This window comes from Falco rusticolus, chromosome W (genome assembly GCF_015220075.1).
Source record: "Falco rusticolus isolate bFalRus1 chromosome W, bFalRus1.pri, whole genome shotgun sequence".
NCBI classification, from domain to species: Eukaryota; Metazoa; Chordata; class Aves; order Falconiformes; family Falconidae; genus Falco; species Falco rusticolus.
This window is the reverse complement of record NC_051209.1, coordinates 2,258,292-2,278,423: the sequence shown is the minus strand read 5'-3', so window position 1 is coordinate 2,278,423 and position 20,132 is coordinate 2,258,292. Positions and strand designations below refer to the sequence as shown.

At 42.2% G+C, this 20,132-nt stretch overlaps 1 protein-coding gene across 1 annotated transcript in view; it reads left to right on the top strand.

Moving 5' to 3' along the window:
- LOC119140802 (spindlin-Z) overlaps positions 1-20,132 on the top strand; it is a 314,042-nt gene that overhangs the window by 165,212 nt on the left and 128,698 nt on the right. The gene's annotated exons all lie outside the window — the stretch shown is intronic.

Here is a 20,132-nt window from a genome sequence, read left to right as displayed (position 1 = left end):
TATTGTGACATATATAAACCCTGCTTTCCTCTTTATTGGGGTGCTCCATGCATTAGGCTGGGGCACCACTATGTGCATAGATAAAATAAGAGAATAAATTCCCTTCGTACTTCTGTGCTAAGCGTCCTTGCCACACTCCTCAGCCAATGAAGAACTGACTTTTACAGTTGTCATCCCAGATGGGACACCGCTGACTCCTGGATCGCTATGTTGCTACACTCACCTCTGATTCAACATCCCACTGCCAACAAGTAGGTGAGTTCATGTGGGAACTTGAATACACGGTCTAGCAAGTGGAAGAATTTTTGGGGGCCATTAAAAGACATGTGTTAATGATGGGAGGAGGACTTAGTATAGTGAAAGGGTTGCTCTTAGAAGAAAATCTAAAGGTTTGGCTGAAAATAGGTGGAACTCATGGCCTCTTGAGAAAAAAAAAAGCATTATATGGATGAGGATAGACAGCAGTCTTTGCATCTACAATTAGAGAATCAATTCCCAGGACAAATGGATTATTGATATAATTTGAATAATTACACCTGGTGAAAGAAGTCGTCAACCCCCCCCCTCCACTCAACCATAAATGTCAGGTGAATGGCGAGTTTTTGCAAAGTCCCCTTGATTTTCCCCCAACCCTAAGGACCCTGAATCTCCTAGTGCACTGGAGATTCAGGCTCCTGTAAAAACAAGTCAAAATAGGACCCAGGCAGGTTCCCAGACATTTGATTTTAAGAATTGTTCGTGTTCCTTTTACCATTAATGATTTAGTCTTATGGCAACAGCAGATGCTCAGGCTAAGAGATGACCCAGAAAATGTAGTCCAGACCATTCAGGGTATCCTCAGAGCATATGATCCAACTTGGGTAGACATCCAACAATTATTTGAGTTAGTCTTTACCTCAGATGAGTGTATACAGATCTGCGAGAATAATCAGAGGTAAGCTGAAGAAGTCACTGGGAGAACACCATGGCTGATGGCCAACCCAGGATGGGATCATACTACAGAAACAGAGAGGAACACCTGAAGACAATGTAGAGATGGACTTTTAGAATCCCTAGAGAGAGCAGGATGAAAAAAAATCAAACTAGAGTAAAGTGAGGGAATGTCAGCAAGGTTGACAGAGCACCCATCCCATTTCTATGCTTGATTAGCTAAACAAATAACAAGGTACACAGGGTAAACCTTGAAAATGCTGACAGTTGATCAGTAGTTCTTTCCCTTTTTCTCGATGTCATGGTTTAACCCCGGTAAATACTTAAGTACCACGCAGCCACTCGCTCACTCCCCCCTCACCCAGAGGGATGGGGAGGAGAATCAGAAAGAAATGTAAAATGTGAGAGTTGAGATAAGAACAATTTAATAATTGACATAAAATAAAAATGAAAGAACAATAATAATAACAATAACAGTTATAATGAAAAGGAAGGAGAGGGGTAGAGGAATGAAATCCAAAGAGAAGGGAGAAAAGAAAACTAGTGATGCACAATATAATTGATCACCACCCGCTGACCGATGCTCAGCCAGTCCCAGAGCAACGATCTTCAGGACCCAGCCAATCCCCCCAGTTTATATACCGAGCATGATGTCCCATGGTATGGAATACCTCTTTGACTAGTTTGGGTCAGTTGACCTGGCTGTGTCCCCTCCCAATTTCTTGTGCCCCTCCAGCCTTCTCACCGGCCAGGCCTGAGAAACTGAAAAGTCCTTGACTTAGTATAAACATTACCCAGCAACAACTAAAAAAATCAGTGTGCTATCAACATTGTCCTCACACCAAATCCAAAACACAGCACTGTGCCAGCTACTAAGAAGAAAATTAACTCTATCCCAGATGAAACCAGGACAATGACCAATGGGATATTCCATACCATATGACATCTGCTTCAGGTATAAAAGCTAAGAGAAAGGAGGAGAAAGGGTGGGCATTTTTTTATGACATTTGCCTTCCAGAGTATCCACTACTAGTACTGAAGCCCTGCTTCACGGGAAGTGGCCAAACATCCCTGCTGATGGGAAGTAGAGAAAAACATCTTTTGTTTTCCTTTGCTTCTGCGCATGTGACTTTTGCTATTGCTTCATTAAACTACCTTTATCTTGACCCACAATTTTTTTTCCCATCTTATTTCCCCCCGACTTGTTGTTCTTGGTTGTCTTGGGTGGGCACCTGGCATCCAGCCAAGGTTAGTTGTAAGGAACTGATATATTGATAATTGCCTTAAACATTGCTTAGTACACAAATTCAAGTGGAACTGGTGCAAAGCTGTTCTGCTAAAATTGGAGCAGAACTGAAATGGGCTGTTGCTGCAAGTGAGGCATTGTTGCCTAACTTGTTAACCACAAGGTGGTACAGGGTGGAATGGCTTTAGGTCTTGCGAAGGCTAGATCTAGCTAGCACTTCCTAGAAGAAACTGCTGTGGTAACATAAGGCAACTGCTCATGTGCACAGCAGGGGTTGCCTAAACCCCTCACAACTACCGATGAGGACCCCCTGTGACCAATGCTCACACATTGAGCTTGTGCAGACACAGACTACATCCACCCTTGCTTTGTATGTAAATGAGGAAGCATCCTCTCGAGAGCATAAAACCTGAATCGATGAAAGCTCAGGTGGGACCCTCACCACCAAGACACCCAGGGTGAAGAGGGCCAACAGGATGCTGCTGGATCCACAGGTGGTGATATCTCTTTTTTTTCCTCTCCCCCCCCCCCCTTCTCCTCCCCTCTCTTTCTTTTTATTGAATAGTGACCAATCTATGTAACAATGTGTGTCACGGGACTTGCTTATCCAGTTAAAGTAATTGCCATTGAGCTATCGTATCTAACCACATCTTGTATTTTGTATTAATAAATCATAAGACTGGTTGGTTGGTGTTGTTTCACCTTAATTAAGTCCAAGGGTATTACGAACTTGGTCATTGGTCTTGAGGAGAGGGAGGTCATCCTAAATGACTCCTTTAGGGTCATGACATCAATTCACCACAGGCTTGCTTTTCAAGGTCTAGGATAGTGTTCCAGGCAGTTGCGTGGGGCACAGGATATATTTCCAACCATCTGGTAGTTGCTTCCACCATTGTAAGCACATGGTGCTTGTCTTGGCCGGTCTATGGGAGTGTGATATAGTCAATCTGCCAAGCCGCCCCATATTTATATTTTAGCGATCATCCTCCATACCAGAGATGCTTTAATCGCTTGGCTTGTTTAATTGCAGCACGTTTCACATTCATGGATAACCTGTGCAATACTGTCCATGCTTAAGTCTACCCCTCCTTGATCATGAGCCCATCTATATGTTGCATCTCTTCCTTGATTGCCTGAGGTGTCATGGTCCCATCCGGCTATGAATAATTCACCCTTATGTTGCCAATCCAGACCTACCTGAGCCACTTCAGTCTTAGCAGCTTGATCTACCTGCTAGTTGTTTAAATGTTCTTTAGTGGCCCGACTCTTGGGTCCATGAGCATCTACATGACATACCTTCACAACCCTGTTCTCCACCCAGGCAGCAATGTCTTTCCACAATGCAACAGCCCAGTTGGGTTTACCTCTGTGCTGCCAATTTCTCTGCTTCCACTGCTGCAGCCACTGCCACAGGGCATTAGCCACCATCCATTAGTCAGTATAGAAGTAAACTATTGACTATTTTTCTCATTCAGCATTGTCTAAATCAACCTGCATAGCTTTCACCTCTGCAAACTGACTCGATTCACCTTCTCCTTCAGGAATTTCTGTGACTTGCCTTAGGCAACTCCATACAGCTGCCTTCCATCTCTGATGCTGTCCTACAATATGGCAGGACCCATCAGTAAACAAGGCATATTGCTTCTGGTGTTCTGGAAATTTATTATATTATGGGGCCTCTTCAGCACGTCACCTCCTCCTCTGGTGACATTCCAAATTCTTTGCCTTCTGGCCAGTCCATGATCACTTCCCAGGGTCAACCTTGAGTCTCCCCTGGTGTTTTCTGCCATAGACTCCAAGTAGGGCCATTCCTCCCAGCTGCGGTGTAGAGCAGTATTTATATCTTCCCCTGTCTGGACTGGCCCAAGGGCTACTGCATGAACTATCTCCAGTTTAATTTGTTCAAAGGCTTGTTGTTGCTCAGGGCCACATTTGAAATCATTCTTTCGGGTCACTTGATAGAGAGGGCTTACAATCAGACTGTAGTTTGGAATGTACATTCTCCAAAAGCCACACAAGGCCTAAGAAAGATTGTGTTTCTCTCTTACTAGTTGGTGGAGACATAGATATCTTTTTGATCACATCCATTGGGATCTCACGAGGTCCATCTTACCATTTTATTCCCAAAACCTGGATGTCCTGTGTGGGTCCCTTGGCCTTTATTTTATGGCAAAACTGGTTTTCACAAGGATTTGGATTATTTTCTTCCCTTTCTCAAAAAACTTCTGTTGTATTGCCCCACATGATGATATCATCAATGTATTGCAGGTGTTCTGGAGCTCCACCCCGTTCCAGTGCAGCCTGGACCAGTCCATGGCAGTTGGTAGGGCTGTGTTTCCACCCCTAGGGCAATCGGTTCCAGGTGTATTGGATGCCCCTCTGTAAGAGTCAGTCCAAAGAGAATTATATTGTCTCAACATTGCCAACAGAGACCTGGGGATGGAATGTGGTCCCCATGGACACCAAGATGCAAAGACCCTGGGAAGGAGAACTGCACGGTACGAGGAGTACTATGCCGCTCCCTGCAACCTGGGATTGAAAGGAACAACTGTCCAGAATATGGATCACAACCACTGTCATAGCAATGAACCAGAAAACTTGAACTTCAGGTGAGCTTTCTTCATTATAATATCATTATAATACAAAACCACACCTCCTGGTCTGAAGCTACCCGCCTCTAAGGCAAACCATGCCTTGGGCACTCCTCTTTGTACATGCATGGTAACCTTGCTCGAGAAGGCGGAGACTGGCAACAATCTATGGACCGGAAGAGGAGCAAGGTGTGTTGCTTGGTATAAAAGATGGCTCCTTAGCAACCGAACTTTGAAGATCTTCCCCACCAAGGATCACGACGATCGGCGGGACCGGCGGGACGCTGCCTGGACCTGGGACCATAGGGACACCTTGGACCCATGGTGCCAGCTATAATCTGTTGCGACGGAGGGAAGACACAGTCACTCAATATGAGTGATCAGCAGACTTCGTTTATTGTCTCTTACAGTCACCTTTTATGCCTTGTTATAATTAGCTCATACATATTACAAAAGTTAAGCTCATTATTGGTTAGTTGCCTAAATACCAAGCCCGCCCCTAGTTTCTCTTCTGTAGTTTTCTGTTCCCACCTGCAACATTCTTTTCCCACCAAAATCTTCCTGTTATTAGTAACAAGGACAGCCAAAGACAGTGTATTTTGCTTTACTTCAGATAAGCTGAGAGCGATGTGCATTTTTGTCCAGCCAGCTGGACTATGTCTATGTGACCCTTTTCAGCTAGTCAGTTATCCACAATTCCCCCGTTTTTATTTTGGGCGACATAGGCTTGGTTGACCATTTTCAATAACAGCGTTTTAACACAGGAAAATACACAGCCAACTTATAAAATCTCAGTTCAGAAGTATAATTCCTGAAATACTTGAAAAATAAAGTTAGCTTGAAGCTTCAATTTAGATGCTCTTTCTGTTCCAGTGATATAAAAAGTTTAAAAAATTCAAAGGTAATTTTAAAGTTCTGAACATGGACTAATGCAAGCTCAAAACCCCAAAAGAAACCAAACTGATGTTTGACTAGGAATATTTGCAAATATTTTAGTGGAAAATCCCTGACCATTAACAATTTTCTGTCCAAATAACAGCTGCCCTTATGCAACCAACCAGTCCATACAGTTTCTGAAGAATTCCTCATTGATATCAAAGAATTAACAAAGGGAAAAAATTAGTTCTAAGCTATATACATTCATAAGGGGATTTTTCAATAGTTACATACAGATTTACACACTAAGCCATAATGGCTTGTAGGTGATACACACAAGAAGAGTACGTTGCTTATCTGTCTGAATGTCTATGCTAAATTTGACAACTGTGCCACAAGCCAAGCCTACATGGGTGCTGTGTGTTATGCACGTTCCTTAACAAACAGAAGTATAATAGACAAATTCCCAAGATCTAGTCCCCAACCTAATTATATTATTTTGTAGCCAATTAAGGAAAATAACACAAATGTGCATATCTACATGTGCACACACCTTTTAGTTCAGAACCGATCTGTGATAAAAGGCCTTAGCCTTATGGCATCATTGAACCTTAACGAGTACAGTAATTAAAAATGCAGTCTTACTGTAAGTGCGATTTATGCTGACATTCCCTCAAATGCTACACGTGAGTATTTCTCACTCAACTGCCTCAAGTTAAAATAGTAGTATTCGTTAATATGTATTAAAAAATCATTAATTCTCTACAAAAGCAGTTGACTTCCATAACACTATGTAAGCAAAAGAGGCTTAAGATGGGTTTTCTGAGTACTAACAATTTATTTTAGACTGTCTAAACTCAGGTCTTGAAAGATTTCACTCTGCCAGACATAGAAACACTGTTGCACTCCAGTTGTGATATCCCTTTTCCCAAGTTGTCACATGCACATCTCGCTCAAGCAACAGTATTGTTAAAGTTTCTCTCTGCTACATAAAAGCATATTGCACTTGTAGATATAAAAGACAGCACCCTTACTTAGATTATTACCTTATTACCTCATAACTCTTAGTATACCTTGTATCTCTGATTTCATCACTTCAAAAATTCACCAGAAGCAGATAAAACCACAGCCTCAGACTAAACTACACCTTAACTGCTGATTCAAATAAAGGCATTCTCTTCAGATATGCCTAATGCTTACAAATAATTTTGGCTGGTTTTGATCAAAAAACTATTATTACAATAATGACCAAAAATAATAATCCCGTTTGCAAAATGCCTTTAAGCCAGCCTCCTAGTCCCAACCAATTTCCACATTCAGAATACAGCATAAATACAGAATACAGAATAAATTATCTCCATCAAGGCAAAAAGGCTTCTCTTTAAGCACAGAGATGTTTGCTAGGTCAAGGCAGAAACCCATTTCTTGTAGGTGACATCTGAAGCACTTTTTTTTTTTTGGGGGGGGGGGGGTTGGTGGGTTTGTAATCAATTCCGTATTTTTCCTTGAGAAGCTTAAGCTGTTCCTCTTGTTTCAGGAGTGTTTCCAACTCTGATTTGTCGACTAGGTCCGTATTTCCCAAAGATATCCTACATTTCCTCCGCTGTGATTTCATACGGCAGGTTCCGAATATAAAGGACCCGACTGACCTCTGGGGGCAGCCGGATGTCAGCTCGCTTGGCCGCTTGCATCGCCATGGCGCCGATCGGAGGGGGGGGGTGCCGCCTCGGAGAGAAACCGCGGCCGGGACGGGGCCTGCCGGGCTGCGCCGCCGCTCGCCGCTGCCGCGGGGGACCCGGATGCTACCCCATACGCTAATAACCCGGGTAATGCCTTTTTACAGTCTATGTCCCGAACGCTCCGCTTTTCTAAAAAGCATATGAGCGAATCGTACGTCGCTTGTCTCTCCGTACCGTCGTCAGCGCTGTTGCAGCCTTTGCGAGACTTCGGCGACGCGTGGCCGGCGGGACCCTCTGTAGGTGCTCCCGGGCGCGGGGACTGTGCCCTTCCGCCTCCCGCGCTGCTTTCAGGACCGGTACCCGAATCTCCGTCGAACCGTGGCTCGCAGGTTCAGCCCTCTCTAGGGTCCCTGTTCGGGCGCCATTTGTCGCGACAGAGGGAAGACACAGTCACTCAATATGAGTGATCAGCAGACTTCCTTTATTGTCCCTCACAGTCACCTTTTATGCCTTGTTATAATTAGCTCATACATATTACAAAAGTTAAGCTCATTATTGGTTAGTTGCCTAAATACCAAGCCCGCCCCTTGTTTCTCTTCTGTAGTTATCTGTTCCCACCTGCAACATTCTTCTCCCACCACGATCTTCCTGTTATTAGTAACAAGAACAGCCAAGGACAGTGTATTTTGCTTTACTTCAGATAAGCTGAGAGCGATGTGCATTTTTGTCCAGCCAGCTGGACTATGTCTATGTGACCCTTTTCAGCTAGTCAGTTATCCACAATAATCCTCTTTCCTTTTTTACTTTACTTTTTCTTCCTTTCCTGTCACTCTATCTATCGCATACTGCTTTACAGGCAAACAATAAATTTGTGCTGTTTGATCAAAGCATAACCCCTTGGTGTGGTTGCCTTGATTTTTTGCACTTTGAGATCATAGTAAATGAACCATAACGAGTCCACTTAGTGGACCATGACATCCTCCAAGTGAAGGTGAACTGTGGCCTGCACTCTGCAGCCAAAGGGATTAAGAAAAACAGATTTGCAATATCATTTGTGGCATGCCGCTTGGATGACTGTGACTCCAGTTCATATTGAAGTCCTAGCATGTCCAATACAGCAGCACTGTGGCGTGACTTCATTCAGGCCATGATAGTCTACTGGTAACCTCCATTCTCCATTAGACTTTCACACTGGCCATACAGAGCTATTAAAGGATAAGCGGGTCCTGCTGATCACTCCTTAGCTCTCCAGATGGCAAATCAGCTTATGGATGGGAATTAGGGAGTCTTGGTTGGTGCGATGTTGCCACCAGTGCACTGTTGCAGTAGCAATTGGCACCTGTTGTTTTTCGGCCTTCAGCAACTCCACAACAGAAGGGTCCTCTGAGAAACCGGGCAAGGTATACTGTAGAAGAATGGCTGCAGAAGCGTGGCCACAGAATCCCTAAAGATCTGCACAATCCAGGCCTGGAATTAGAATAGGCCTGGAATTAGAATTGTGCTGAAGTTGTTGTGCTGAAGTTAACAAGAAAGTGGCCTTGATCTATTCTTGAATCCTGAGACCAAGTAACTTTGTTGTACTACCCACCCGTGGCTGTAACAAGCTGCAGCTGTTAGGGAAGACAGGTGCAAGGCCAAGGGAGATAGAGAACGGAATGGGAATAAAGGGAGTAACAAACCGCAAGGCTAAAACATAGCTAACGCAAATAGCTGCATGGATAGAATGCTTGCTCTAATCATGATAATTAGTGGTGTGAGAGCAGCGCGTGCTTAGGGGCTAATAACCAATTATATTTTTGCTTTGGGAACATGCTTGTGTATCGAGGCTATATAAGAAGTGTTAGAAGCTAATAAAGATGAGCAAGATGCATAACTCATACTGAGTAATTTCTTGACTCCGGCGGACCCCTCTCCCAACAGTATACAGCTGCTTAATTTCCTCCGTCTCCAAGGCACCTATGCCAAAAGCCCAGTGGTACCTTTTTTGGTCTTTGAAATACCCTTTCCTGAGATAGTCTATGCCAAGGATGCACAAAGCTTATGGGCCAGTCACAGTGGGATGTTTTTGCTACTCATTCCCAGTCAGGCTTATTTCAGGCTCCAACACAGTTAGCTATTGAGATCCCCCTGTCGTTCCAGAAATATGATTGGGTTCTGCCCCTTCACAGCTTGATGGCATTAGGGTACACTGTGCACCTGTATCTACTAGAGCTTTATATTCCTGTGTGTCTGACTTGCCAGGGTATCAGATCCACACAGTCCAGTAAACCCAGTTGTCCCTCTCCTTGATGCCAAAACAGCACAGAGTAACTGCTCAGAGACAAATTTTGTCTTTAAGCAGCAAAGGTATTTATTTCATGCAACGTTGGGGAGCTAGCTGATTTGCACTGGACAAACTAGCTCCAGTTTTCAGTGAAAATTTAGATATTTTAAACAGTTTTCCCCTTGAGAGGTTACATAATATCTATACATACATATTAATTTGATTTTGACACCTAATCATTCCATTCACAATAGGTGGGATCTAGTGGAGTAGACCTTTCAATTTTCTTTGTTCAACGATTTCCTGACTTGATGGTCTCCTTTTCTCCTTCAGGTGCCCACCTTATCTTTTCTAATTATTCAGAGTACATTCCTTTCTCAACACAAACAGAGCATCACCCAGAGCATTGTACCAAACTCATCATGACTAATCTTTTTTTTTAAGATCTTGTTCTGTTTCATCCCCCCTTTTCTTAAGACTTAAGAATTCTTTCGTGAAGTTTCAAAGACAAAGGGCTTTGGTAGACAAGTATCACTGTCCATATTATTTGCGTTCTTTTAAGTATGGCATTTAGTTTATACCACAGACAGACATTCAAGAGGGATAATAGGATCATTCCTCCCAACGTGATTAGTATGGGATGTATTAAATAGTGGAATACTTGTGTTGCTTTAGGGGAATGTCCTGCAAAGATGTCCCACCAATAATGTTCTCCTACTTGTTCTGCATTGGCTAAGATAGATTTTATATTTTCAGAGTCGTGTTTTACCTGCCAAAGCATGCGTTGGGCTGTACTGTTTACTTCTTGGACCAGTTTTTCTATGTCAGGGTGTCTGAGCATTGCTTTAAAGAGGCTAATGTTCATGCCTATCTGTAATTTAGGTACATTGTGATACAGGGTATAATCAGCTTCAATTACCTGTCTAGTAGTTATAGGAACAACATAATCAAAGTCACAGCCTACAATTCTAGTAAAATTACATACACAAAAATTATTACCATTGGCTTTTTCATGACAATTATCAATAGTAATGCTAACACAAGAAGTTCTAACACATACACATCCATTTCCTACATAAAACACTTGTGACTGGGCTTCAATACGTGGAAACATTTCAAAAGTACACGTACCCTTTTCAATATCTAGACATAGATCTTCATTCCCTATTACTGCATTTTCACAGATGTATCCCAGTTGTTCATAAATGTCCAGCCCTGGGGCAGATCTCTGGGTGGTATTCTTAAATAGTTGCTTAACCCTAAACAAGATCTGGAGAACATTCAGCAACATGCTGGTTCTTAGCAATAGGACCATGCTGTTTTCAACATCCCAAGGTTATTCACAATTTTCAAAATTCTCAAACACTTCTATAATTAACCTGACAGGGAAGGAGAAGATGTAGGAAGATGTCTCCTCCATAGGTTGGCTCTTTGAGGAGAATAGGCAAAAGGTGTAATTATTAATAGTTCCCATTAGATGTCTCACGAAATACAGAGGTGACAGCAATGCTGAGTACAAATACCAGTTTACTTTCATGACCGGCAATTCTATCGTATAATAAGCCAGTGTTACAAAGTATGACATGGTAACTTTAGCCCAGTTCCCATGGGTGATAAACAGCACAACAAGGAGCATATATTTACAATAATGTATTACACGATGCAAATTTAAGAACAAGCACACCAAATCTGAGAGCAAATAAATCAATATTGTGACCAGCGACTATTAAACTAGTATAATGAATGTTTATAAAAAATTTATTCTAATGTGTTCTAGTAAGATTTGTCTCTATATCAACCCATCATGCCCCATGTTGGGTGCTGAAAAGGACTGTCGTGGTTTAAACCCAGCCAGCAATTACATACCATGCAGATGCTCGCTCACCCTTACACCTCCCCCAGTGGGATTGGGAGGAGAATTGGAAAAAGGTAAACTCTGTGGGTTGAGATAAGAACAGTTTCATAATTTAAATACAATAAAATATTATAAAAATAATATAAGAATTGTAACGGAAAGGGAGATAACAAAAAGAGAGAGAGAAATAAAACCCCCAAATCCCAAGTGATGCACAATACAATTGCTTACTGCCTGTTGACCCATGTCTGGCCACTCCCTGAGCAGCAATGGGAACATCAGAGATGAGGGAAGCATCATCAGGACAGGGGAGAGCACATCAGTGCAGGGAAGCATCTGGGGAAAGAAGAATCCTGGAGGGTGGGGATATACTTATGGGAGTGGGATATACTGGGAGGTAAGTATGGGGTGGGGAAGTATAGGGGGACCCACAGAGGGCAGGGAACACAGAGAGAGGGGGTCTCCATATAAGGGAACTAAATTAAGGTTCAGTGATCCATCAGCTGTAACTATAGTGTTATCGATTTGTTAATAAGTTAAGATTGATTGACTTTATTTGATTAATTGATTTTATAAAATCATTTTATAAAATTAAAATATAGAAGGATAAGAAATATTTTAAATGAAACTTATAGCTGCACAGTAAAAGCTGTTATGAGATCTTCTGTACATCCTGTACCAAGGCTAGAAGAAGGGGCTGGAACCATTGTTAAAACTTAAGTAATAACTTTAGGGTTGAAAGGTTTCTTTGTATTTGACCAGTCTTCTGTATGCAGAGGTGTACTGAAATGTCAGAATATGAGATGAATGGAAACCGGGGAGAGTCGACTGGAACAGCTTGTAGTTACCTGCCAAGAAACCGTGAACTTTAGTAAAAGGTAATTCCAGCAGGGGGAGATCGCGACCACCGACTCATATACCACCTACCCAAATCGTACCCCAGACCCATTTCTAGACCTTTCTAAGCTCTACTGCACAGAATCGGATATAGGAGGAGAGTATGTTAATGATTTACGGGGAATATTATGATTATGCATGAATATTTAATGAATATGTATGAAAAAGTTCTATATATGGAGTCTGATTTTGAGACCTGGTGTGCGTTGATCGTGAGAGGACTCGCTCACGCACCCGGCCGTCAATAAAGAAGTGTCTGCTTATCTACATCACATTGGTGTCAATAAGTTTTTCATTCCGAGATTTCGGTAACAATAGGGTCAACTATTGTTTGAGACCCCTTAAAAGACTCAGAGATACCCGTAAGGAGAATACGTGATGATTAATTAGCATAGTACCTCCTATTGAATGAATATGTATGATTTTTCTGAGAAATGTAATGCATAAGCATGTGTGGACTATATAATTTTGTTTGAATGAAACATATGGCATGCATGTTAGGTGGATCGATCCCCCATGCATCCAGCGCTGCAATAAAGAATGCCTGCTTCTTAATGCTACATTGGTGTTAAGGAGTTTTCTTATTCCTGATTTTGGTGACACAAGGACTTTTTAGATTCCTATGCTCTGCCAGTGAGTAGGTGCACAAGAAGCTGGGAGGGACCATAGCCAGGACAGATGACCTGAACTAGTCAAAGGGATATTCCATAACGTATTGAAACAAAGAAAAATCACTCAACAGCAAGTTTATTACTGTTAAGCAGTATTCTTTATTAACAGCGCTGGATGCACAGGGTATGATAGCTCCACCTAACGTGCATAGCTTCCTTCTCTCAGGTAGCTCTTTTATGCAGTATGTGTATACATATTCAACAAATTTCCTGGAAAAGACATACATATTCATGAGAATACCCCAATACTAATTATAATATTTGCCCTTCCCTTCACACATACCCAGTTGTCCAGAGTGGGGGTCTTTGGTGGTCTCGAGGGTCTGCAAATCCACCCACTCTCTAATCAGTTGGCCAGAGTTCTCCTTTGTAGTCCCCATATATGGTCTTAAACCAGGTCATCTCAGTCTCTTTCTTGGCCTGGAATCACTGGCCTTGGGCTGGTTTTCCTTCATCCTCCAGGGCTACCTCTTTGTTAGAACCTGGATTTATTGCTTACAAGTATACAAAGATTAATTGCAAACAATTAAGGTATAAAAAAAGTCGATTGTTAAGAGGTCATATTATTTACAAGATTTAGCAGCCCCTTTTCAATATGATGTCATGCTCAGTATATAAACTGAGGGGAGTTGGCCAGGAGCAGCAGACCACTGCTGGGCGTTGGTCAGCAGGTGGTAATTGCATTGTGCATAATTTGGGTTTTTTTCCATTGGGTTTTATTCCTCCCTCCCCCTCTCTCTGATTACAATTACTATTGTTATTATTATTTTTATTTTATTTCAATTATTAAACTGTTCTTAACTCACAGGTTTTACCTTTTTCTGATTCTCCTCCCCATCCTACTGGGGAAGAGGGGGGGAGTGAGCAAGAGGCTGCATGGTACTCCAGTTGCTGGATGAGATTAAACCATGACACTAGAGAATGCATATTCTGGGTTACAGTGAGCTTGAGAGCCCTGTCTATAAGTGACCTGAAAGAAGAACTGTTTCACAGAGGAATAATAGAGGGGTAAACAATATGAGGGGGGATGGGATATGACACAACTTAGGGGGGGAACACCAGAATGAGGAACAAAGAGGGAGGGAAGAAAAAGCTGGGAGAAACAATGCAGAAGAAAAAAGTAGAGGACAAAACCATAGACAGGGAAACATAAAGAGAGGGAATGCAGAGGGAGGAAACAGAATGAAACTACACAAGGGAACAAGGAAGAATATAGAGAAGAAACAGGAGGGAACAATAGATGGGAGGAACATTATGGATGGAACAATAGAGGGAGGAACATAAAGTGGGGAACAATAGAGAGGGGAATATAGAGGGGGAACAATAGAGGGAGGAACAATAGAGGGGGAAAATGGGGGAAATGGGGGGCAGAATGGGGAAATATGGGGGGGAAACCACAGAGGGAGGAGCAACAGCGGGTCTGCAGATGGGAAAACAAGGGTGGTGATTGTTATAGTTGAATTGAAATAACTAGAGTCCAAAATAAATTCACTAAGTATTTATTAAGGCAGGAAAGCAAAAACAGCGCGCTGGGCGGCCAGGGAGTCGTAGTTCCATCCAGGCTCACAAATTCCAACAAGTAACACAGCCCTTTTATCCTCAGCTTCAAGGCAGGTTTAAGCAAACAGTTATGCTCTCAGTCCCATAGCAAGAAGCTGTATATTACAAAACTAATCTATTTTTACACTAAGGTCTGGACAAAGACAAAGGTTGTCATAGTAACATGAGATTATGGTTTAACATTGGCCTTGAGAAAGTACATCTCAAAACCTCATGGTTAACTCTTTTGTCGACAGACAGAATGTTCTCAAATCTGTTGCAGCAAGATCATTCCTTTTGTTAAAAGCCCATTTGATCAGCAAATTACCCTTAGTTACTTATTACAATTCCCCCCTTCTTTTATTTATAAGTGATTTGCTGATTAAATCTAGATAATACCTCACAAGCCACAACTAATTCAGGACTTTCATTTGGTATAATTTTAATTTCCATTTCTGATTGTTTCATTACCATTAGCTGCACTTTTTCCAACCTGCTTTTAACAAAAATTACAAATTTATTGATGATACAGGGTCCAAAAGTCAGAGTCAATAACAACATTATTTGGAAAATTACAATAACTTTTTCCTGGGTTTGAGTTTGGACAAAAGTAATGAGCCCTCTGGTTAAGACATGGTTGTGTGGGCACTGAATCACAGAGATATACTAAGAAACTTGGAGCACCGGCCATAACATTAGTTTTCAATATAACAGGACCTTCCCATCGACCTAAGGTCCAATTGAAGGGTTGATGTTCATTTCCTAAAATTGTGGTAATTAATATTATTATCAGGATAACAGCCTTCATTTCCCCACTGTTAGTACCTCTCTGCCTTCCTCGTCTACTCCTTTGCAGAGAGCAACAGGATATCAATATCTTCTTGGCAGCAGCAGGTCGTCTTCAGGGGAATTTTGCTGTTATCCTGTCAATAATTTCCAGGGTCTAAAGAGTCAGTTATCTCTCAGATATGTTTCCACCTGTTTGGTTGTTGTGCCCGTTTCCAGGATCTTATAGTACACTGTCCTAAAACTCTATACCAGTCTGTTTCATATACTTCCCAAAGTTCAGGTACTGACAGTTCCCATCCACAAAATAATTTACAAATTTCTGCTTGAGCCCGTTGTTCCCTGGTAGGTGTCAGATTATTGTGACATTTCATACAATAAGGTTGTCTCTTAATTGAAACACAAGACCACTTTTTATCACAATTTAAACATTGGCAAACAACCCAGCATAAGTGTCCGGCAGTAGGGTGTTTTAAATAGGGTATTCCACAGATGTCTCCTATACCGGGTGATTAGGGTATATCTGTCTCTGTCTCACAGCAAAAGGGAAAAATCTGAGGAGTTCCTGTCAGTTTGTATAATCCAGCTCCCCCCCATTTGGTCAGGTATTTGTTCTTCACTCCAGGGTGCAAAATATACCTTTCGTAGGGTAATTCCAGGTGGTATTTGGAACCATTGATATAAACTATTTCTTACTTCCCTTCTGGAGTGGTTCATTTACCGGCCTCGTTTTTCCTTATCTTCATTCGGAGGTCCCCTGGTTCCGACGTCACAGTCCACGTCTCTGGGAAGATAGGTCCCTTAATTCTGCTGGCGTGAGTCCATCCTATTTCCGCTGTCCGTACAGCTGTATCTGTGGTAAGTAAAACAACAAAGGGTCCTTCCCAACGGGGTGTTAGGGAGGTTTCTTTCCAGGTTTTGATTAATACCTGGTCTCCAGGCTGAATTTGGTATATGGAAATGTCCAAGGGAGGTCTTTGTACTACCAAACCCTTCTTTCTTAATTCCTGTCTCCTTTCTGTGAGTTCTAAAATATATTCTGTTAAAATTTTATCCTCGACCTTCGGGTGTTCCACTAATAATCCAAAGTCATAAGGCATGCCATATAACGTTTCAAAGGGAGAGATACCAGTTAAAAGTCTCTCAATTACTGGCTGCAACCCTTCTCTCCCTTCTCTAGAGATGGGATACTGTTTTATCCTAATTGGCTGATCTGGGTCTTTTATGGAGACCGTGATTGGTTTGATATTTGATTTTCCCACCGACCCCGGGCTATACCAGGTCTCTGGATTAATCTTAGCTTCATCTTCCATAGTTAATAAGCATAATCTTATTTTTAATTTTTCTTGATCTACTTCTAAATTGATTCCTAATTCCACCATCAGATCTTGCCCCAAAAGATTATATTCAGCTTCTGGGACCAATAAAAATGTTCCTACTCCATATTTATTTGGAGCTTCTATTGTTACATTCCTTATCAGGGGCACTTTGAAAGGTTCCCCTTTTGCACCGATTACTTGGAGTTTATCCTTTGATTCCACACACACAGAGGGTAACTTTTGGATGGTTGATTTTTTGGCACCCGAGTCCTCAAGGAACTCGAACACTTCATGCTGAGGACCCAATTTTAATTTTATCAAGGGCTCGGTAACCTTAGGGGTCCCCAGCAAATAGAGCCCCTGACCCCCCTAATCTTCTTTTAAAACTTTTTCATCCATTATCCTTTTTCAACAATTTCTTTGGAAATGCCCGCCTCTTGTAGCAATAAACCCACTCTAAATCTTGTGAGCCAAATCCCTTTCCTTTAGGGTCTTCTGGGCCCTTCTGGGGCCTTTCTCCTCTCCTGTCCTGACTTTGTCCTTCTCTTACAGCTGCCACCAAGATTCTAGCCTGTCTCTTCTGACTCTCTAACATTTTCCTTATATCGATCCAAGATTTAGCCACAAACTGAGTTTTCAGCAGGGCTTGACCCACTTGACTATCAGGGTCTAGTCCAGAATATAGCTGGAAACTCTTTCTCAGCCTTTCTAGCCATTCGGTGGGGGTTTCATCCTTTTTCTGTTGTTCATTGAAGGCTTTGTTAATATTTTGTCCTCTGGGTACAGAATCCTTAATTCCCTGAATTATCATATCCCAGGGATCGACCATATTATTTCTATGTGTGGGATCTTGATTGTCCCAATTGGGCCACTGTAAGGGCCATTTTAAATCTCTGGCTGGGCCATGTTGGTGTCTCTGATCCCAGTGTCTCATGCCTGCCATTCTGATTATCCCTCGTTCTTCATTTGTAAACAAGATCTTTAAAATAGCCTCCATCTCATCCCAAGTATAAATGTTGGGGCCGAGGAATTGATCAAAACATTCTGCTACCCCTAATGGGTCTTCTAACAAGTGTCCCATTTCTTTCTTAAATTCCCTCACATCCCCAGAGTTGAGGGGTACAGATACATATCCAACTCTGGGTTGTGGTCCCCCCATAGCAGTGTCCCTTAATGGATATAATAGATTTTCCTCCCTCCTTTCTCTAGTTTGACTTCTAGACATTCTTCGATTAGGAGGGGCCTCTTCCTCAGATTGGGGGGGTGCTGTTGGAAGAAGATCATGCTCAGGACCTTGTGGTAGCGGAGGAGGGGGAATATAGGGTGGGGGAGATACTGGAAGTTCGCCTTTTCTTTCTATCCTTTTTCTTTTCTTTTAATGGGAACAAATTAGCGGTCTGGGCTGTACCCAGGATCCATAAAAAGGCATATTCACTCTCCTCCTTATTAAATGGCTGTTTATTGTTAACACATATATTCAGTTGTTGACATATCCAATCCTCAAGGGATCCAAAAATAGGCCAATATAAATCCTTTCTTATTTGTTTTCCTCCCCATACTTCCATACAATAATGGACCATTTTCTCCTTGGACTTCCCCTTTCGAGAAGGGGAGGTGTCCCAATATTGGATCATTAGGCCTAACAGGCTATCCTGGGGTATATCGGGGAGCCCACCCCCACCCCATATCTCCTGCATGGAACCAGAAGCCTTACTCTTCTTCTGGCCCATCTTCCAAGAGTGCCTTCTTTCACTCAAAATTCACTCGCTTCCCTCTGTTCATTCCGTTCATGGCCCACACCCTCACGGACAATGGGAACCGCACTACAAGGAGGTCCACACTCACTTTGCCTGGTGGACTACTAAGTCTGGTAGACGTCTCAGTCACTCGCACCCCGGGTACCCAATCCCCGACCAAACGGAACCACAATATACTCACTCACTCCCAAGTCTTCATCTGGCTCTTCATGCACAAAAATTATGGGGAACTGCAGTATCTCCTTTCTCTTTCTTTTTGCTTTCCTATCTCAGTTCGGAAAATCCAGGTGAGCTAAGTCGGAATCTCCTCTGGGACCATCCGAAGATGGGGCGCCCTCCCAGAGTTGAATTCAGAGTCAGCTGTCTGGATCCGAGTCACGGCACCAAATCTGTTATAGTTGAATTTAAACAAATAGAGTCTGAAATAAATTCACTAAGTATTTATTAAGGCAGGAAAGCAAAAACAGCGCGCTGGGCGGCCAGGGAGTCGTAGTTCCATCCAGGCTCACAAATTCCAACAAGTAACACAGCCCTTTTATCCTCAGCTTCAGGGCCGATTTAAGCAAACAGTTATGCTCTCAGTCCCATAGCAGGAAGCTGTATATTACAAAACTAATCTATTTTTACACTAAGGTCTGGACAAAGACAAAGGTTGTCATAGTAACATGAGATTATGGTTTAACATTGGCCTTGAGAAAGTACATCTCAAAACCTCATGGTTAACTCTTTTGTCGACAGACAGAATGTTCTCAAATTTGTTGCAGCAAGATCATTCCTTTTGTTAAAAGCCCATTTGATCAGCAAATTACCCTTAGTTACTTATTACAGTGATCATTGTGGGGGGATACATGGGGTGACAACAGTGAGGAAAAAACAAGGAGGGACAATACAGAGGGAAACAATTGAGAACAAACACACAGATGTGGAAACATAGAGATGGGGAACACGGGATGGGAGAAAGAAGGCCAACAGCATCCTGGGCTGGATTAACCTGAATACAAACATCAGACTGAGGGAAGGGATTATCCCTCTCTACTCAGTGCTTGTTATACCACATCTAAAATACTGCATCCAGTGTTGGGTCCTCCAGTAAAAGATAAACATTGATAAACTGGAGTGAGTTCAGTGGAGGGCCACCATTATGGTAAGGTGGCTGGAGTACTTTCTCTGTGGGGAAGAACTGAGGGAACTGAGATTGTTCATCTTGGAGAAGAGGTGGTGTTACAAAAATTCACAACTGGCCTGTGCTGACCAAGGAGAGAGACTAAGATGCAAAGTATAGAATTACAAGGGTAATTATTTATTCATGCACATGAGGAGTCCCAGCCAAATTGGGGCACCCTGAATGTCATTTTACACAGGGTTCTTGTACCCTTCAAGCATTCAAGTATAACACGATTTGACTAATCACTAACACCCATGCTACCAATTGCTAATCATAGTAAAACTTTGCAAAGCAACTATATTTCTGCAGCATTCTTGCTGCTTGTCTATTGGTCCAGATGTTTCTGGAATCGGTCTTGCTACAGTCAATTATCTATGATGCCAGATTGTAGTTGACCAGCTCACAGATATGTGATTAATAGAAGGCCAGTCTGTTATTTAACTTGAAATTGAGACAAAATATGTAAATATCTATAATGAAAATTTGAAAAACAGAGGATGTTAGAAAAATCCTTACAGTTAACAAAACATAACCTAGAGAGATGGGAGAGACACCATG